The sequence below is a fragment of the Neocloeon triangulifer genome, unplaced genomic scaffold (genome assembly GCF_031216515.1).
Source record: "Neocloeon triangulifer isolate White Clay Creek 2 clone unplaced genomic scaffold, ASM3121651v1 ptg000012l, whole genome shotgun sequence".
NCBI classification, from domain to species: Eukaryota; Metazoa; Arthropoda; class Insecta; order Ephemeroptera; family Baetidae; genus Neocloeon; species Neocloeon triangulifer.
This window is the reverse complement of record NW_026775554.1, coordinates 19,121,382-19,143,550: the sequence shown is the minus strand read 5'-3', so window position 1 is coordinate 19,143,550 and position 22,169 is coordinate 19,121,382. Positions and strand designations below refer to the sequence as shown.

The following is a 22,169-nucleotide window of genomic DNA, read 5'->3' as shown; positions in this document are numbered from 1 at the left end:
GTGCCACGAATGCATCAATATGAAACAAGAATGTCCCAATTGGATCCTCTTGTTATGCCGCCCAGTGTAAACAAATATTTTGATCGCACATTTGAATTTTCTTTTCCCAGACTGTGGAATGCTTTACCACCAAATTTAAAAAATCTTGATTCAAAAAATTCTGTTAAATTTCATATTAAAAAATGGTTTTTGTCACTTTTGTAATATTTAGTTGACATTTTTATCTTTGTAAAAATTCGCATGTAAAATAATGTGTATAGAACTGGATTGCTTGGCTTTTAAGTCTTGCTTTCCAGTCACATAAGCACCGGCCGATAACTCCGTTTGGAGTTGGCTGGACTTGTAACTTCTTTCAAATAAATATACTTCATTTAAAAAAAAAAAAATTTCACTCCTCGCCTGCAAAGGACAAGAAATTTCCCAGAGCAGTAATGAAATAACTGATAGACTCGTTCGGGCGCTTTTTCCTCTTAGCAAGAAGGTCTCCTGCTGCTTGTAGATAAAGCACTGAGACCGTTTTTGCGACTTCCCTTGCTCATGTGTGTGTCTCGAGGACGAATTTTTTGCGGCTCTTTTTGCACTGGCTTGATTATTTTTGCTTTTGCCCCCGAGGAAAATAAAAAATGGGTTCAAACGCGGCATTTCACAAGAGGAAAAAAAAGAGCAAGGAATTTCATTTGAAAAATCCAATAAAAGCGCAAGACAAGTTTGTTTGCTAAAATAAGTGGGCCAAGGTTTATGTTTTGAGAAAAGTGATATAAACGTTAAAAATTTTTATTCTTTTTATATCTCTTTCGTGCATGCGAATATTTTGCACTGATTAACCAAAGATCTTTTGACTCGTTTAAAAAGTGATTGATTTCAAAATTTAAGAATGAAAAATTTATTTATTTTTCCCTTCAATAATTGCAATAATTTATGTAGCTGGATTCAGTTAAATTTCAGAATAAAAAATTGATTAAATCTTTAATAATCAAATATTTTCACGTCGATCGCTGCATAAAGAGGAAAATTAAAATAAAATTTTTAATTTCAAACGAGAAATACTTAATTCACCAAAAATTCCATCAAAATTTTTTATAATTTGACACTGGACTCTAATTAAAGTAAATCTGTAAGGATAAAATTCAATTTACTCTGTGCACAATTTCAAATGTCAAGCAAATATACAGAGCCACTTAATTAAATTCCAGCAGCGTGCAAACAAAAGGCGACTCGACGAAGTAAAAGTTCGGCACATTTGCGTTGGTGGCGAAGCTAGGAAGATACAAGACGGGCGGGAACTCGAAAGCAACACCACCAACATACAACTCATTACGCGAGATCCACTAATGTGTGCGTGCAGCATCAGCAGTAACAAGGCAAACTCGACTCTGCTGTGTATTGTGATCCAAACGCGCGCGACTTCTCCTCCCTTGGTGCACAACGCGGGCGGCACTTGACGTCAAATGCAAACTTGCTCAATCGGAAGGAGGCACGCGGGGCAAATAGTTTCGCAGACAAATTGTTATCCCCGGAGTGTGCAAATAATTCATATATGTGAGCCGAATAATTTATGCATATTTGATGTAACGACCGACGACGACGGCAAAAGCCACACGCATTCTTGCACGTGTTCGCCGAAACCGCAACTTGCTATCGCATCAACTTTTCCCTGTACAAGAATCTAGAGCTTAAGCCACGAAACGCTCTGATATTTATCGGTAGTTTTTTTCATTAATCTCTGTTTTGAATTTTATTTATAAACTTATCTCGTACTTGTTAATCGGGTATTTTTATATCTGCGCAAAGGAAACTGTGGCTTGTTATCAAAGACTGTGATTTTAACTCTTTTATCTCAACTTTTCAAACGGAGCAAAAGTTATACTTTTAAGTTTCCATTTTTGGGATTATCCTTGAAAAATATTGTAAAAATAATAATTTTTTATCCAAAACGATAGCAATTTAAATTTATTGATCTGATCAGGCTTTGATATTCTGTATTTTAATTGTGTTGGTCAAATGTTATCCATAAAAATTAGGAGATATTGACATTGCGATATTATCCTCTCTGGGTATTAACATCCCTTGAAAAGATATCTTGAGAGATATATCAAGAAAATTTATATTGTAAACCGTTGTAAACGTTAATTCCTCGCCCAGAAAAAAAGGTGAAAAATGAAGAATTTTTGAATATTTTTTTTTTTTAAAGAAAGTGACAATTATATTATTTCACGTACTAATTTATTAAGAAAACAACTTCTTAACAAATTAGATATGAACAGTGAAATTTTGCTGTCTCTTTAAGAGCCTTGGGTTTTCAAAAAAAAAAAAAAACTTTTTTTACCTGTTTAGTTGAATAATGCGGAATTAAGCTGTATTTTGTTCTGTTCTATAGAGAACATTGAAACAATTAATATTAATTATTTTTAATCGTCCTATTCAGGTTCCTCATATTTTTCTTGTTCAAAATTTTAAAAAATTCAGTTCGCATTAAATTAAACTTAATTTTCAGACCAAAGAAAGATGACAATTACAAATAAAAATGCCATTGATTATTACAATTTAATTATGGTAAATATTTATTACAAGAGAAGAAACTGCAAGCAAATTTTTTGACACTGATAATTTTGTCATAAATAAATCCCATTTGAGAAAAACACCGAGCTTACTTTGCAGACCAGCGACGATACATTATAGACGGTTGAAGTGACAAATTTCGAAATTTCGTCCTGGGCAGCGATTAGTTTCATTGGTCTTCTCCCACTGTGAAAAGCAGTCACAAAAATAAATAATGTAATATGAGTGCAAATTACTTGAAAAACCTACTTAAGGAATTAAACGCTCCCTTAACCGCTGTGCCTATCAATCGGAACCAACCCCAACGTTCTTCCCTAATTTCGCCACCTCTGCTCCACAAAATGAAAAAATCAAAATTCTTCAATTAGGTTTTTAACAAGCAGCAAAATATACCTTTCTTCCATTTCATGCGCGGGAGCGGCCAAGTTAGCTGAAAATTTTAAATAAAAATAAAAATGTTCAATCGTATCCTCAAATTTCGTTTACCCGAAATTAAAGCCACAAGAAGGAGAGCAGTGAGTACGGTGTGAGTCATTGCAAACGAATATGTTGTCGATCAGAACGCAACTGAAAGCTATTGAAGGAAGTAAAACATAATATTGATTTCATCGAAAAGGTTTGGGTTTTCTGTATTAAGATAAAATCTAGCAGGAATTCCTGTTTTGTTAAGTTGAAAATACTCTCTTTGTAAGATAATCAATGGCTGTATTTTATTGCATTAAACGTTCATGGTATTGCAGATCACGGTTTAGTGAATTAACAATAAAAACAAAATTATTTTTAAAGTGATATTCAAATAGGAATTAAAATATTAAAAAATATATACAAATTTTTTTTACAGTTTTGTATCTTTTATTCAATTAATGATAGAAACTTCGATAAATTAACAAAATTATTCAAAAATTCGTGTTTTTTTTTTTTTTAAATATTTTCTCAATATAACTCTCTATATAAAAATAAGTCTGTCTCTTTTTAACTTAGAGATTATAATTTTTCGTAATGCGTACAAAAGGATTTTGATGGACAATTTAAGTTGCTAGTGTGAAAGAAAACAAAGAACACAATATATTTAATGTGCAGTTTTGTTCATCCAATCTTCTGAATTTATTTTAATAAATTGCCCACAAATAATAACACCTAGATTGTTTTGCAGACCTGCGACGATGTATGGCATAATTATGGGTGCATCGACAAAATTCATCTTGCGCAGAGATTAGTTATTTCTTGCTGTGAAAAGCAAAGGATCAAATCAGCTATGAAACGAATTGCTGAAATTACTTAAAATGCCTACCATAGTCCTTTACCACTCCCCAAGCCACTCTGGCAATACTTCTAAACCAACTCCAACGTTCCTCTCTAATGCCGCTATCGCTGCTCCACAAAAAGAGAAATTTTTTACTTAGAAATTAATATACAGCAAAAATATACCCCTCTTCATCCTCATTTTGCGTGGGGGAGGCAAAAGTTGCTAAAAAATTATATTTAGTAAAAAAACTCCAACAATTGACGAAAGTTTTCACCCGAAATTAAAGCCGCAATGAGGAGAATGGTCAGTACGGTGCGAGCCATTGCAAGTTGTAAACTGTGCAGAACACAGGTGATTCAAGGAAGTAAACATTGCGTGGATAAAAACATGTTTTTTTTTAGTTCCTTAATCTGCTATATCATAAATCTTTTTGAAAACGGAAAGATTAGTGTTTCTTTTTAATGAAGTATAATCAGCCATAATTCTACGTATTTTATTTTGCGTTATTATACCCTCTAGCCTTTAGCTTCAAATGATGTTGTTGATTAATTTACCACCGGGAATTCTCTGCCCAAATACATGATTCATAAATTCAATTATAAATTTGATTAGTTACAAGAGATAGAATTACATCTAAAATGCAAAGAAGGAACATACAAAGCAGTCCTGAAATTCTTATTGTTGGTAATATTAATAAAATGAATTGAAATAAATAATAGGTTTAATGGATATTATTTTGAAAATTATTTTATTTTACAATATAGCATTTTTTGTTATCGCCGCTGCACATTTATAAAATAAATGTATTTGCCTGATTTATATTATTAAGAACATTAAAATATTTCATTAAATATTTTCAAAGAGCAGATGGATATATTCATTTTTAAGTTATTGACGGAGAATTAAATTTCTTCAAATCAATGTTCAATCAATAATAAAAAAAGGATTTTTCATGCTTTTATTTTCAAAACGTCTGATCCATTAATAATTGTATTTATTAATTAATCCCAAAGAGAAGAACACCAAGCTTGGTTTGCAGAACAGTTGACGATAATTTGCAGACGGTTGTATTAACAAAATTAGTCATGGATCCTGGGCATGGATCCTAGTTTCTTCTGTTTCTATTTGCTGTGAAAATCAAATTTTCAAATAGACGTATTGAATACAAATTAATTAGAAGACGTACAAAAGTGATTTATTACACCGATGGCCGCTTTGGCTACCCATCCGAACCAACCCCAACGTTCGTCCCTGATTTCTCCATCTCTATTCCACAAAGTTCAGAAAAATTTTAAAATTATAGTTTTTATTTTACACGAGGCAAAAAATCTACCTTTCTTCAATTTTATTTTGCGCAGGGGCAGCAAGATTTGCTGAAAATTTAAAATTAAAATAAAAAATATTCCTGTCAAACATTGAAAGTTTTAACCTGCAATAAAAGCCAAAAGAAGGAGAACGGTCAGTACGGTGCGAGCCATTGCAAGTTGAAGACTGTGCAGAATGCAAGTAAAAATTATCAACTATCAACGGAAGTTATAAACGTGAGGTACCAAATCTAATCAAAAATTATCTGAATTTGACCTCCCCTTCTCAAAAAATGTAACACATAAATTTTCCGGTTAAGGGAATGTTGTTATTCTAAAGTCGCATTAATTAAAATAATCAACGATTTCTAATTCAAGTAAAGATTTTTATAGAGAATTGATATTTTTGCCTCTTATTTAATGGCAGTGGCAGTAAATTCTAGACAAAAATGAAATAATCGGAATTATTCCACAAATTTTATGGCTTTACAAAACTAATACTCATCATGATAATAATTAGGAACAAGTAAAATTCAATTATATTGTTTTTTTTAACTTATCTGATTGCCTGACTTTGCTTCAAATATGTAAATTTTAACCTTTCTTCTTTTGACTCGGTTGAAAATGAGTGAGTAGCAAGTCATGTAAAACAGAGGATAATAAAGTTAACGCAATAAAAGGTTTCCACACACCCTGAACACGTTGAAGTCAGTTAAAACATTGGATGTACCGCAGAAATAATTTAATTTTTCTGAATAAAGTAAGGAATTAATAAATTTTACTTATTAATAAATCAACATAAATTATTACTTTAAGCAACGTAGTGTGAATTTATTATTTAATATCTTTTAGAAATTAAAAATTTAATAGTTAATAATAATTTAATATCAGTGAAATATTTTGGATTGCTTGAGCTACTTGAGCTGCATTAAAAATAAAAATTAAAGTTAATTTAATTGAAAATTTAATCCCACTGAAAGCAAAATGGAAATAATCTAATTGTAAGCTATATAAGGAGAAAAATTCCAGAAGGAAACATATATTTATATTACTGTGGTTGAGAGGGACAAGCAGCTAAAATATGGAAGCAGAAAGTCTTTGGCCACTTGAAAAAGATACAGATGTACTGCGCGCGTGGGGGGAATGTTGTTTCTGGAGCATCATCTCGTTAACTTGGTCCGGCAGAGTTGAGTGAGTTGAGGGAGGAATTCGCGTGCTCTTTTACCTCCGCTGTTTGCTCGACCCGCTGAGCAGGAATTATTCATGGACTGTGTTATTTTGCAAGTACAAAAGATACACCGCGCGCGAGCAAACAAGGCGACGCCGCAAAAGCTGCCGGGCCGCGGGCGATAAGAAAAATCGCAGCGCCGGCAAATTGCACGCGAAACCTGCAGATAATTCGGAAAAAGCTGCGATGAATTTGAATGAAGCGATTGAGTAAATAAATAAACGAAAAAATGCGTGTCAACAACATCCGCCTTTGAGTTGTGCCCATAGTGCGCTGCTGCTGACTTGAAAATTTGATAAGCCTCTCTCCTTTCGCATAAAATTCTGCACTCTCTTTTCAATTCTCCGAGTGTGTGTGTGAACATGCGTGTTGCGCAAGAAATTCAATTCAGCCTCGCGTGCCGATGTTTGAAAATGACTTCAAAGGAGACGTGTTTGATCAACGCAGCAGGGGCGGAGTCTTGAGACAAATTTTGAAATATTAACTTTAACTTCTGCATAGTAACGTGTCTTTTAAAGAGCGACCTAAAAGTTTTCTCATGATTAAATACGCATGATGAAGGAAAATAATGATAAGATATAATTTTTTCACAAATTTGCTTATAATTATTTGTCCTAATAGTTAGGATGAAAATTATAAAGGCGAAAAGTTATGAGATGAGAAAAAAAATTTAATTTGCGGGTCTAAAATTTAGTATTTTGATTATTTTTAAAGTGCTCTTTTAGTAATAAAAAATAAGATTATTTTCTCTGAATACTAAATTTTGAAAATAACACGATCTTAAATACGCCCTAAAAATGAAATGAAAAAATATTCTTCAAGAATTTTAGTACAATTTTGTATAATTTTTTTCATGAAGCGTAGTGATTTGTTTCTTTGTTATAATGTCACTATTATGGGATTTTTGGGATTTAATTTTTCATTATCCTGCCAAACAATAGAAAAATCAAACAGTCTCCACACACAAAATTAGTTTTTTATCGCAGTTTTCTATTGATTAATTAATTTTAAGGGAAATGATTTTACCTTCATGGTGTCTATTGCATTAATATTTAAAGCGGAGACAAAACAAAACCACTTGAAGTTTTCAAATGCAACTGCCGAGTCTCCTAAATCTAATTTTAAAAGAACAAAGGGCGGAATAATAAACACAGAACTGCACTTTGCCAGGGAAGAGAGAAAACAATAGTATGCAAAAGCTGTTCCTTCTCTCGCCCGCGCCTTCGCTCGCTTCGCCGGCGGCGTAAACAGAGCTAATCAAGGCGGCCGGATCAAGAAAGTGCATCTCTGCTCTTTTTAATCAAGCAGCAGCTGCCGATTGGCTGTTTAGCGCAAATTGTAGGGCGCAAAAATCGCGGAATGCAGCCGTGGCGAGAGAGAGAAATAAGAGAAAAGCAAACCTCCCCCGCGAGATGCTGCCGAGCGAAATAATGCTCTTGGATCGAGCGAGTGAAAAAGCGGCATGCAGATTTTGTAAACAAAGAGCAACAAACATTCAATTCGCTTGCGATTCCGCCCGCGGTGGGTGTGCAAGTGCAAACACCCTCGGCGTGCGGTCGAGATAAAACGCAAACCGGATACCTGTGGAGAGACTTGAGCGGCTTTTATACACAGCCTGGAAATAATGCCAACGAATAAAGAAAGAGCTTCTCCGTGTCAGCACAAAAGATATTGCGATTTCCAAGCACTAAAGATGTACGTAGAATATTTTGTAAATTTCTCTTTCTTAGCAACAAAAGCAGTTTTTTATGAAGAAGGATTTAAACGTTGATATTAAATTTCAAGAAATTCATGAAAAAATGGCCAATTTTCAATATATAACATTTTGCAAAGTATTTTTAAAGGCGATTTTGGGAAATAATGAAATTTAATTTTCTTAAAATTCATTGCTTTGAAAATCTGCGATAATCAGAAATAATTAAGATTTACAAAAGCTGGGTCGTCTTCACTTTATGAAATTAAAAATATGGAGCGGTTAAATCAATTTTGATAATTGAAACATTTCGTTATGTTTTTGGGCACAACGATCGCGCAGAACAAAAGATTACCCGTTTCAAGGCGAGAAAGCGGCTGGCCTCTTTTGTTTTTACCAAATATTTACGTTGACGCCGTGCCAAAATAATTTCGTGCACATTATACTCTCTCGCGCACAATAAAGTGCAGGCTAAGCTAAAATCAATGTCGGCGAGGCAGCGAATTTTCTCCAATTTGCATTTTTCTTCGCTCTCCCATCTGCTGCAAACAATGCTGCGAAGTCGCGCGATGAGAGGCTTTTGTTAGTGCATTTGCTGGAAACATGTATTTCTCAAGCAGACGTGGGAAGAGAGTTTCTTGGATACGAATAATTTGCAAAGTGGAAAGAGCTTGAATTTTTTTATGCTCACGGATTCAATTAAATTGAATTGGTCCTTAAAAGTATATTGTTATGATAAGTTCATAGCTTCATAGCAGTTCTTAACTATAACGACTAAAGTTCAAATTCCACAATTGAGGTCCTGATAGCTTTGTTGCTTAAGTATTTATATATTTTTTTCTTTAACAAGATTTCCAAAACATCGTAATTCTTATGTGTATTCCCAAAAATTCATTGATGGAGACATTTTTTATTTGAACGAATCTTTATATCATTTAGAGTGTAATTAATTTTGATACAAAAGTTAAATTTTTAATAAATAGTAATTAATAATTTTCCATTAAAAATTCTCTTCAAGGATAAACATTCAGAATCTTGTCACGTCGAATTTAAATTTTGATTTTATTTTTATATATGTTTGTTTGAGGAAAAAATTTTAAATGAAAAAATATTTGGCTCAAATTATTTTAATTATACACAAATCAAAAGCAAAGTTCAAAAATTTAAAATTATAAAAAAATATTATTGAATTCTTCATTAAAAATATTTATTTTAAAAGCATAAATAATATTGTTTTTAACGTCTCCTTACTTATAATTAGAGCTGAAGCGAGCTGAAGTAATATTTTTTTTAACAAATTTTTAATTTAGCTCAGTATGAAGGTTGCTATTCTTCCTAGCCCGGCAAGTTTTGGTGCTAATAAGCAGCGTGGGTCTCATTTCAAACGCCAGGTCTTTTATTTGAGTCAAAAAAGAAAGAAAATACATTTTACAATTAGAATCGCGAAGTTTCTCGAAAATTGCGCGCAGCAATCAGCAGGTCGTGCTGTTTTTGCTGAGCTCTGTATATACGAATGTGCCGTGTGCTTAATTATTTTGCTCTGCTCTCATTATCGGATAATCAAGCCGGCGGCGGCTCTAAGAGAAGTCAATTTGAGCCTGTGCTAACAAGGAGAGGAGGCGCACGTTATGCAACCGGCTCGACGTTCAAGCGCAGCGCGAAGCCTGCACGAAAATTGTATGTGTGTGCCGGGCTGGCAGCAAGATCTCCACAAAAGCAATGTCAATTATTCACGGGTAGCAAAAGTTTGAGGCGCGCGCTTTCGAGCCAAGCAGTTTTAATGCCATTATCTCGCCGGAGCTCATTTGAGCAGACAAAAATGGAGAAACCCTTTGAGCGAAAGGAAGGATTAGAAAGTACGTAGGAAACGAATCTCTCTTTCTCCACATTCGCAAAATTCACAAAATTAGCGAATGGGAATTTAAGACCGCTTTTTCCGCGAATAAACGTTGAGGCCGCGCAGATTAATGATATTTTTAATGAAACGTCCGCTCCACGCGATTTATATACGCGCTCTCACCTGTGTGTGTGCTTTTCCTATTAAGCGCCGCGATTTCACACGTGACTCTGAATTAATATAAAACGCTGCTTCTGGCTTTTACGCTCTCTGAGGGAAAATAATAAATCAAGCGCTTTACTGCTTTTTTTCTCTTGTGCGCAGCGAAAACACGCTTTCTTTGATCTCAACCGGAGCAGCGTTTAGTCAATTTACTTGTGCGTTCGACAAAAAGACGCGAATTCAATTTACCTTTATCGAATTCCTCTCGCCAAAGCAAATGCAGCAGGCTCGTCGACCACTTTTTAAACTCGCTCGCAGTCCACCTAAACACAAAACGAGTGTGGTCGCCCCGACATCAATGAGAATTTATTAGCAGCCGTTTTATTGCCGCGCGCAGTTAAAAGGCTATTTTGCAAAAAATAAATAATAAAAAAAATGTGCCGGCCGAATTTACAGCTGTAATTTCCGCTCGCCCTTATCTTGAGCATTAAAAAATGTTTAGCGATTGTGTAGGCTTTGTTTTGAGCTGCGCATTATCGGCCTGGCTGTTTTTTGCGGCTTGGCATTATGCAGCGGCAGGGAGTGATTGAGGGCGTGGAGGATGCGCATTAAGGCCGAATTTGTGCTTACAAACATGAAAATGTTGTACTTTAAATTACTGGAAATTTCCACTTGGACTTACAAATCCAATTGACGTAATGATGCGAATTCTCCTAATAAATTGCCTAGCCTTTACTGCAAATATTCAATCGATTTATATTTCTTAAAAATGTCTAAAACATAAATTTTTTATTAGTTACGTCAAATCTTTAAGTTTTTTTTTCAATATTAATATTATATTTTCCATTAAATAAGAACAATAAATCAGTAGAAAGGCGGATTACTAAATTTTTAGAGAAAAATCTATGGGTTTAATGTCCTGGATATTAATTAAGTTCCTTCCGTAATAATTAGTATTGACTGGTTGGGACACCAAAATATTATGTACTAGTTTACCGCAGGTCACATGTAGGGGCCATTTGTCCCTTACATTTTTCAACACAGTTAAACCTGGTTTTAATTATCCAAAAAAATCAACTGTTAAAAACACATTTTAACATATTTAGGAGCGGATTTTTGATGCATTATGTGCAACAATGATGTGAATACTGAAGCAGAAAAATCTTAAACTTTCATGTTCTTTCTGCTCCAAAGATAAAAAAAACTCTAGTTTAACGATTTTTTTTAAATGAAATCATTAAAGAGCATAATTATTGCTTGCAAATGAAAATCCCTGCAGACTTGGACATTTGTACCGTGATTATTTTCAAATTAGACAATTGGCACCGGCAGCAAGTTTCTGGGTGATATTTTATTTTTCCATCAGCGACATATTAATTATGAAATTAATAGAAGTTGTTGTCAGATCAAAGTTTGTTCGCGCGACTTCTGCAGGCGACGTGCCAGGCGCTTGTCGTGATTTTTTGCCCGTGGCCGCAAAGTCTGCAGGCGAATCTGCATCTCGCTCTGCGCGCAAATGAGGCTCGGATCGTCGCGTCGACCGCACTCTGTGCTACTGTGCGCGGCGCTGTGTGCATAAACACGCTTCTGTCTCCACGTGGCGGTGAAATAGTAGTGCGGCCCAAATGTAAATCACGACCACTGCAGTGACCAGAGTGTAATCTCATCGCCGCAACCACCCGACTAACTAACAGGTCCCAACTTTGGCCTCCCCGCTTTTGCTGCGCTGTTTTTGCTTGCAGCGAAAAGTTGTTGGCCGCCGGCTATTGCCGAGAGATCCGATTTGCCGCTGCAAATCAGATTACCCTCATCAAAAAGAGATTCTGCCCAACACACTTCGTCGTCGAGCTGCGTAAGAGCATTACTTGATTTGATATTGAAAAGTCAAGTTGAGCGAACAGGCCGAATATGGACTGGTTTTAATATTCGTTTGATGAAAATCAAAATCAATTGACCCTAATTTTGAGCTTTTCAGCCCTTCAAATGTAAAATTTGTCAATCATTTCCATTTTAACGTAAGGTCTTTGTTGTAATAATTCAGAGGATAAAATTACATTGTCAATAATTTAGCCAGTGCATTTACGAGAATCCTTTTCTGCAACTTCTACGAGTTTTTTAATTTTGAAAATTGGTTAATTTTTTTATAAATTAATAGAGCAGCTGTATTCAGAAAATCTAAACTGAACTACAAAAATAAAACTTTCAACGTCAAATAAATGTCTTTCTTGATAAATAGTTGCAAATATGTGAAGCGTCAGATAAAACTGAGAAAAGTGCAAGTTACACGTTTCCAATATAAGTTTAATGGAAAAATGAATCAATTTGATTTGTGACGAATTGTTAAAAGTGATAATATTAAATTGGTTTAGTGAAATTTTAAATGTTACTCTGGAAATTTTAGAGGAAAACAATGCATGCATTTAAAATTTACATCAATGAAGATTCAGATGGAAAATACACAATCAAAACCACTTTGACCTGATATTGTGACATAAGATTTTTTTAATGAAACTCACTGGCCTTATCATGTTTGTTTGGGTCAAATTAAAATTCATATTGATTCCTCTAGTTGAAGCAATTTTAAATTAACAGATGAATAAAAGTAATGAAATAAATTAAATTCTTGCTATTCTCTGAATATTTCTTTAACATTTTCCCCCAATTTGTGATCTAAAATTTGGGAAATTTTTAGATAACCAGTCACGCCCATACCACTTGTAACAATTTTTTTTAAAAAAAGTTAAAGACGAATAATTTTGGAAATAATAATACATCTCGTCATAATTATTTAAATGTAAAGATAAACACAATTTCTAGGCCAAACATGCCACAAATTTACCTAAAGATTCACTATCTCAGTCTGTTTATTCAAAGTTGGCTGCAAATGATGTTTTGACCAGCGAACAAAGCAAACAACAGCTGATGGCCTCCCCGGGGACGGACTTTTGTCGGTCAGCCCGCCGGCCAGCTGCCAACGAAGCGAACAAAGAGCGCGTCTCTCTCACCTGTCATGTGCAAATTTAATGCAATTAAATCAGGTGCGAGTCCGAAGAGCGTCTCTTGGCGCAATGGAGCAGCGAGATTTGATTATGCGGCCATATTCAAGGCAGGGAAAGCGGGAAAAAAGTGGCGCGTGTCCGCCGCGCTCTCACTCGCGCGTTGCGGCCAGATGAGGGTTCCCACCTGGATGCCTGCTGACATTGATAAGGGTTTTTGCGCAATAAAACGTTTACATGGGCAAACAAAGCGAGCATCGCACCGCAAGCCTCCGGCTGGAATGTGAAATCATTTGGCTGCGGAGCCGCGCTGCTGGAATTCAGAAATGACATCAAAGAGTGCCGCAGCAGTGATTGCGGTCCTGAGATAACAGGCGCCCCGACTGCGCAGTCTTTCTGATCGTGCTCCAGACTTTTTACGGCGCTTATCAAACAAAGTGATACTGATTTTCCCCTTTTCGTCGTGAAGCGAAAGTTCTGCAGGATAACATTTAAAAATTATCTCCGTCTCTCAATCAGTGGTAAAAGTTAATATTCAGCAAGTATTTAGTTAAGTCAAAACCTTTATTTTGTTACTTTGGTTGTGATTCCATTTTAATTAAATTTGTCATTTTTTTCAAACAATAAATAAATTTTAATTATCTAAATTGCAGAATTGAAATTTATAGCATTTAAACCGGTAGCAATTAGCAAAAAGATATATTTATTTAGAAAAAATGCATAAAAAAGAAAATCTCTACATAAATCTGAATTCGAAGCCTCTAGAAGATTGAAATCCATTGGCTGCAGGAAAATATTAAGGAAAATTAAACTCTCATCAAATCCCATCTGCAAAAATATCGACCTTTTAATATTTATAATATATTATATAAATTTCAAATTAAAGAAATTGAAACTTAGGCAACTCCGTCAATTTACGTCCTGTTTTATAAAATTAAAAAAAAAATCTGAAATATTTGACGCAAATTTTTATAAATTTTTTATTTCTTTGCTCTTTAATTTCAAATACTGCCCTCATAAGTTCTAAGGAAGGCAGTTTTTTATAAATTAATTGACACGTTTTTAAATCGCAAGTTTTGTCTTTATTCCTCTGTTTGAATGGCCCGTATTCATCCTCCTGATAATTAATTCAAACGTGAAACAGCCTCTCTGCCTTGCATATAGTGCGGAGTGCTACTTGTTTCACTCTGGGCTTCAAAGACCTTTTCATTTTCACCTGCGTGCACACGTGTCGTTGTCGAGAGCAGCTCGCACTCATTCATTTCTCACAGAAAGCCAAGTGGCGCCGAGATTCATCATTCGCATCGTTGCAATTAAAAGCAAAAGTGCGGAGTAGAGAAAAACGAGACATTTTCGCCTCGGAAAAAAAAATACCTTCGGCTCACCTGGCGCTCTGAAAAATGGTTTCAGTTAAAACGAGCCGTGCATCATTTGGTTTGAGCGATGAGTTTTCCTTCCGTCCTGAAAAAACACTTGGTGCTCGAGAGAAGGAGGAACCCTATTTCAAAACAAAACAGGCGCCCATTTTTATGCGAATAAATGTTTTTCCAGATTTATGGACAAGACACGGGTCGATTCTTTTCCCGTCGTTCGTTGGAAACTCTGTCCCTTTATTGAAACAAATAAATCGCCTTCCATTTTTATTATCTGATTTTACAAGCACTATTTCAAAAGTCGATCCGTTGCAAACAGAAAAACTTTCTATAGGATCTCAGTACTCATGTTAAATGTCGCGGAATTTATAAAAAGTTTAGGACTTTTCGCCGTAAAATGTATTTTTGTGGTTTTGCAAAATTTTTTGAGGAAAGCGTAAAGTTTTAGTGCAAAATTTTACAGTCTAACCGCGAAATAAATTCACTCTTGGTTTTCCATGCAGCCGTCTGAATTATTCACAAGGTCGTTGTACCTCGTTTGGCCAATTCTTTTATGGACATTACAAAAGTTTTATACTGGCTGTAATTTCCTACTGAATTAAAAAAAGGCCGAGCTCTCCTCGCGACATTCAATAAAACAGTCGTAAAAAGCGAATTTACAATCATGCAGGAAGAAAGTTATGTGAGTAAAAATTACGATCCGAAATGAGTGTGCTGAAGAAGGCGCCAGAGTGGTAAACACGTCGCTGAAATCGTGTGCATACAAATTGCCGGCGCTGCATTTGCATAATCACGCTCGTCAGAAAAGCAGGTCGAATTTCGAGAGTGGACGGTCGGCCATTAAGGGATCATCTGGCTCCAATCCAAGGAGTGGCCGGTCTGTTTATGCATGCAGCCGGCGACGACTGTCATTAGTCTTTATATTGCCCAGCAGCACGCCGCCGCCTCATCATAATACATTTTCCGAGCCATTGGCCGGAGTTATGTACTGCCGGCTGGCCTAAGCTTCTTTTATCAGCACCAACTTGTTTTTCTTCCTGTTTGTTGAGGAATAAACTGTTGGCGCTTCAACAATATACCATTGGTGCAGAACGAGGAAAAGTTGAAAAGTCCAGAGATGCTGGCGAAAAGTCAGTCAAGATAAATAATGTTGGCAAATAAATAGTTTCAGCTCAAACGTCTCAAGCTGGAAGAAAGATACCGAGTTCTTTTTAAATCATGGTTTGCAAAAATAGCCAGAACAGAGCAAAAGGTGCAACAAATTATCGCCAGAAATATCCATAAGTTTTCAAACACTGCTCCACTCTGTAGTTTTTGTTTATTTTAGTAGCGGATTATGTTTATTGATTATTAAAAAATGTAATGACTATCACATGTATAATTGGTATATTATGAATTTGATATAATCCAGCCAAGTCCTTGAATTTAAAATATTTGATCTAATATAATTGTTTTACAATCTTTAATAATTAAACAATATCAACAATCTTCACAAACTTGCAATCTTATTTTTTTGAGTGCATAAAATATACTTTAAAAGATATAAATTGATTTTTAATTCTTAAAATAAATCACAAAAATAATTAAATTTGTAAATATAATATTTTATATTATACTTTTGATAAATATATGTTATATAAAAATGTTTAGGGTATCAAATATAGGTTTTATCCCCAATTTTAACAATTAAAACAAGCATAAACACTAAAGTAAAATTCTTAAAAAAAAAATAAATCGGCTCAAATTCTGTTCAAATTATAGTTATTATTATTATTTAAAAATACTCTTTTTCTCTTTAAAAAGTTTGTTCTTCATTCATTTATAAATTGAAACCACTGAAGGAATAAATTACGAGCATATTAAGAAGAGGATTAATCAAAGTTTCAAAATCAATTAGCTCTTCTTTAAACACCCTCAAAACTTCTCATCCACTATATACCTTGCAGTATCGATCCAAACTTTGACGGTGTGTTTTGCTCACCGAGAAAGAGTGTATGTCCTTCAGTCGGCTGTCTTTTGCCGGCTTCGCAAAGCTCCGAAGAGTATATAAAATCAGTTAGGCTCAATTAAGTGGAAGCCGAGTGGACCGATCTATTTTTCCGAACGGGACATGACAGCGCGGCGAGGAAACCTCGGCAAATTCAATTTCCCGCCGAGACAAAGTTTCATCCGACGGCGTCTTCATCAACTCCTCGCCCCACCCAATTTTGTTTGTGTCTTTTTATAGCCCGCTGGAAAATGATGAATCGGCCCTAATGCTGCACATTTGCACCGAAAATCAATCCGGGTTGCTTTTCAAAAGCGTTGAATTAAACGGAAAGTTTCTCTTTTTTGTACAAACTTTACTCTTTGACTCGCGCCACCGCAGGAAAAAAAAACACATGCCCGAGCAGCGCCATACAAAATTACACAAACGCACACTCCATCCACTCTCGCCGTCGCAGCGCTCATACATCAAAGTTGTACCGCCATACAGCCTTTTTTGCAAATCAGCGCAGCCAAAATCAGCCGCTCGGCGAATGGGTTTCGGAAAAGTTGCTGCGAGTGAATTTCAATACCGAGCCACCGCGCGGGTTTTCCAATTTCCGCTCGAGCTTTGATACATTTTTGTTTTCCGCCGCGTACAAAACCTACTGACTGATCATGATATAACTTTCAAAATGGAGGCTGCTGAAATTGATATGTCATAAAGCTGTAGGAATAAAATGTAATCATTCTTTTGGTGTAGCATTGCACACATGCCAAGGCATGATTATTATTATTATTTATGAAAAGAGTATCAAATTACCGCAGCAAGTCTGTTGGCTTCTAGATTTCCCCCTAGCAATCCGCTTTTCCCAATTTTTTGTTGCCTTCCGAGGAGAGGAGCTTTGGCTGCCATTATGCAAAACTCTTGACAGCAAAGTGAGATCCGCTTCAAGTGTATTTTTAAATATCTTTGATGGAAGAGGAAAACTAGTCAACAAACTCCTCAAGGATATGAAGATAGAATATGAATGGTGCTGTTTTTACACGACTATCAATTATTCAAAATAACTTGACCTCTTCCTTTAAAAAAAAAAAAAAACAATCATTATTAAATATGTGTAGGACTCTCTCTCGCTAACGATTGAAATGTCTTACAAGGCAGTAAAATTATATTAAAATGATAATTTTATATGTATATTTCCTAAGAATTGTTACTTGAAATGCATTGAAATGTTAATGTTTAAATTTATTTGAAAAGTCGTTTTCAAGCTGATAGTGTACAGGTAGAAATGTGCAATTTTTAGAAGGAAGTTTTGCTGCCAGTTATAAAAAAAGTAATATATATTCCACAACTTAAAAGTCCTCAATTTGACATAATTTTCTACATGAGTGAAATATTCTGTAAATTTCAGTTCATTTTAGAGATATTCTAATTTATTTAATTGACGATATAAAAAAAATATAGAATTATAAATCATTTATGAGAATATAAATATATGCCTTGGAAATTTTTATGGTTATATTTTTATTCAGTATTGAACATTGAAAAGGAAACAAATTTTACGATTATTTAATTGCATTATCAGTGCTCATAAACGATTTCACAAAATATATTCAAAAGCGGAAATATCCTTTGATTTTTTTTAACTTATTGTGAGTGACATCAAAACTAACATATATTCTGATAACTCAACCCGCCTCAAAGTTAAAATTTCGTCAAACAAAGGTCTATCCACGTTTATGCTTATTTAGCAGCATATAATTGTTCTAAAAATGTTTCAATTTACACGCAACGCTTCGAAGCAGAACTATTAAAAAAAACCAATTAAAATTCATTGTTTAAGTAGCTTAAGCGCTTTACTGATCGATATCAATAAGCAACTTTTACTTTGTAGACGTTTCATCACCAACAGACGTAAACCAAGATTTCATCTCAATATTTCAAAATGATCCCTTGCTCATCAGTGGTAGTTTTATTTCATTTTTTTATTATTTGACTGCCTCTGAGTGACTTTAAAACTATCAAATTCTGATAACTCAACCCGCCTCAAAGTTGCAATTTCGTCAAACAAAGGTCTATCAACGTTTATGCTTATTTAGCAGCAAATACTTGTTATAAAAATGTTTCAATTTACGCGGAACGCTTTGGCGCAGAATTATTATTAAATATCGATTAAAATTCATTGTTAAAATAGCTTAAGCGCTTTATTGAATGATATCAATTAGCAACTTTTACTTTATAGACGTTTCATCACCAACAGACCTAAACCAAGATTTCATCTCAATATTTCAAAATGATCCCTTGCTCATCAGTGGTAGTTTTATTTCATTTTTTGATTATTTGACTGCCTCTGAGTGACTTTAAAACTATCAAATTCTGATAACTCAACCCGCCTCAAAGTTGAAATTTCGTCAAACAAAGGTCTATCAACGTTTATGCTTATTTAGCAGCAAATAATTGTTATAAAAATGTTTCAATTTACGCGGAACGCTTTGGCGCAGAACTATTATTAAATATCGATTAAAATTCATTGTTAAAATAGCTTAAGCGCTTTACTGATCGATATCAATAAGCAAATTTTACTTTATAGACGTTTCATCACCAACAGACCTAAACCAAGATTTCATCTCAATATTTCAAAATGATCCCTTGCTCATCAGTGGTAGTTTTATTTCATTTTTTGATTATTTGACTGCCTCTGAGTGACTTTAAAACTATCAAATTCTGATAACTCAACCCGCCTCAAAGTTGAAATTTCGTCAAACAAAGGTCTATCAACGTTTATGCTTATTTAGCAGCAAATACTTGTTATAAAAATGTTTCAATTTACGCGGAACGCTTTGGCGCAGAACTATTATTAAATATCGATTAAAATTCATTGTTAAAATAGCTTAACCGCTTTACTGATCGATATCAATAAGCAACTTTTACTTTATAGACGTTTCATCACCAACAGACGTAAACCAAGATTTCATCTCAATATTTCAAAATGATCTCTTGCTCATCAGTGGTAGTTTTATTTCATTTTTTTATTATTTGACTGCCTCTGAGTGACTTTAAAACTATCAAATTCTGATAACTCAACCCGCCTCAAAGTTGAAATTTCGTCAAACAAAGGTCTATCAACGTTTATGCTTATTTAGCAGCAAATACTTGTTATAAAAATGTTTCAATTTACGCGGAACGCTTTGGCGCAGAATTATTATTAAATATCGATTAAAATTCATTGTTAAAATAGCTTAAGCGCTTTATTGAATGATATCAATTAGCAACTTTTACTTTATAGACGTTTCATCACCAACAGACGTAAACCAAGATTTCATCTCAATATTTCAAAATGATCCCTTGCTCATCAGTGGTAGTTTTATTTCATTTTTTGATTATTTGACTGCCTCTGAGTGACTTTAAAACTATCAAATTCTGATAACTCAACCCGCCTCAAAGTTGAAATTTCGTCAAACAAAGGTCTATCAACGTTTATGCTTATTTAGCAGCAAATAATTGTTATAAAAATGTTTCAATTTACGCGGAACGCTTTGGCGCAGAACTATTATTAAATATCGATTAAAATTCATTGTTAAAATAGCTTAAGCGCTTTACTGATCGATATCAATAAGCAACTTTTACTTTATAGACGTTTCATCACCAACAGACGTAAACCAAGATTTCATCTCAATATTTCAAAATGATCCCTTGCTCATCAGTGGTAGTTTTATTTCATTTTTTGATTATTTGACTGCCTCTGAGTGACTTTAAAACTATCAAATTCTGATAACTCAACCCGCCTCAAAGTTGAAATTTCGTCAAACAAAGGTCTATCAACGTTTATGCTTATTTAGCAGCAAATAATTGTTATAAAAATGTTTCAATTTACGCGGAACGCTTTGGCGCAGAACTATTATTAAATATCGATTAAAATTCATTGTTAAAATAGCTTAAGCGCTTTACTGATCGATATCAATAAGCAAATTTTACTTTATAGACGTTTCATCACCAACAGACCTAAACCAAGATTTCATCTCAATATTTCAAAATGATCCCTTGCTCATCAGTGGTAGTTTTATTTCATTTTTTGATTATTTGACTGCCTCTGAGTGACTTTAAAACTATCAAATTCTGATAACTCAACCCGCCTCAAAGTTGAAATTTCGTCAAACAAAGGTCTATCAACGTTTATGCTTATTTAGCAGCAAATACTTGTTATAAAAATGTTTCAATTTACGCGGAACGCTTTGGCGCAGAACTATTATTAAATATCGATTAAAATTCATTGTTAAAATAGCTTAACCGCTTTACTGATCGATATCAATAAGCAACTTTTACTTTATAGACGTTTCATCACCAACAGACGTAAACCAAGATTTCATCTCAATATTTCAAAATGATCTCTTGCTCATCAGTGGTAGTTTTATTTCATTTTTTTATTATTTGACTGCCTCTGAGTGACTTTAAAACTATCAAATTCTGATAACTCAACCCGCCTCAAAGTTGAAATTTCGTCAAACAAAGGTCTATCAACGTTTATGCTTATTTAGCAGCAAATACTTGTTATAAAAATGTTTCAATTTACGCGGAACGCTTTGGCGCAGAACTATTATTAAATATCGATTAAAATTCATTGTTAAAATAACTTAACCGCTTTACTGATCGATATCAATAAGCAACTTTTACTTTATAGACGTTTCATCACCAACAGACCTAAACCAAGATTTCATCTCAATATTTCAAAATGATCCCTTGCTCATCAGTGGTAGTTTTATTTCATTTTTTGATTATTTGACTGCCTCTGAGTGACTTTAAAACTATCAAATTCTGATAACTCAACCCGCCTCAAAGTTGAAATTTCGTCAAACAAAGGTCTATCAACGTTTATGCTTATTTAGCAGCAAATAATTGTTATAAAAATGTTTCAATTTACGCGGAACGCTTTGGCGCAGAACTATTATTAAATATCGATTAAAATTCATTGTTAAAATAGCTTAAGCGCTTTACTGATCGATATCAATAAGCAAATTTTACTTTATAGACGTTTCATCACCAACAGACCTAAACCAAGATTTCATCTCAATATTTCAAAATGATCCCTTGCTCATCAGTGGTAGTTTTATTTCATTTTTTGATTATTTGACTGCCTCTGAGTGACTTTAAAACTATCAAATTCTGATAACTCAACCCGCCTCAAAGTTGAAATTTCGTCAAACAAAGGTCTATCAACGTTTATGCTTATTTAGCAGCAAATACTTGTTATAAAAATGTTTCAATTTACGCGGAACGCTTTGGCGCAGAACTATTATTAAATATCGATTAAAATTCATTGTTAAAATAGCTTAACCGCTTTACTGATCGATATCAATAAGCAACTTTTACTTTATAGACGTTTCATCACCAACAGACGTAAACCAAGATTTCATCTCAATATTTCAAAATGATCTCTTGCTCATCAGTGGTAGTTTTATTTCATTTTTTTATTATTTGACTGCCTCTGAGTGACTTTAAAACTATCAAATTCTGATAACTCAACCCGCCTCAAAGTTGAAATTTCGTCAAACAAAGGTCTATCAACGTTTATGCTTATTTAGCAGCAAATACTTGTTATAAAAATGTTTCAATTTACGCGGAACGCTTTGGCGCAGAATTATTATTAAATATCGATTAAAATTCATTGTTAAAATAGCTTAAGCGCTTTATTGAATGATATCAATTAGCAACTTTTACTTTATAGACGTTTCATCACCAACAGACGTAAACCAAGATTTCATCTCAATATTTCAAAATGATCCCTTGCTCATCAGTGGTAGTTTT

The 22,169-nt window shown here is 34.2% G+C and overlaps 1 protein-coding gene and 3 long non-coding RNA genes across 7 annotated transcripts in view; all 4 read right to left on the bottom strand.

Annotated features, from left to right (window-relative positions):
- LOC132197061 (suppressor of lurcher protein 1-like) overlaps positions 1-22,169 on the bottom strand; it is a 136,613-nt gene that overhangs the window by 65,974 nt on the left and 48,470 nt on the right. The gene's annotated exons all lie outside the window — the stretch shown is intronic.
- Positions 2,541-3,162, bottom strand: LOC132197064 (uncharacterized). The gene is made up of 4 exons (XR_009441812.1): positions 3,046-3,162; positions 2,953-2,989; positions 2,809-2,888; positions 2,541-2,745 (listed from the first exon to the last, which is right to left on the bottom strand). It is a non-coding gene; the product is annotated as an uncharacterized LOC132197064 (long non-coding RNA).
- Positions 3,419-4,178, bottom strand: LOC132197065 (uncharacterized). The gene is made up of 4 exons (XR_009441813.1): positions 4,080-4,178; positions 3,988-4,027; positions 3,851-3,930; positions 3,419-3,786 (listed from the first exon to the last, which is right to left on the bottom strand). It is a non-coding gene; the product is annotated as an uncharacterized LOC132197065 (long non-coding RNA).
- On the bottom strand, positions 4,783-6,377 carry LOC132197066 (uncharacterized). Its single transcript, XR_009441814.1, has 5 exons — positions 6,162-6,377; positions 5,235-5,296; positions 5,139-5,178; positions 4,992-5,071; positions 4,783-4,933 (listed from the first exon to the last, which is right to left on the bottom strand). It is a non-coding gene; the product is annotated as an uncharacterized LOC132197066 (long non-coding RNA).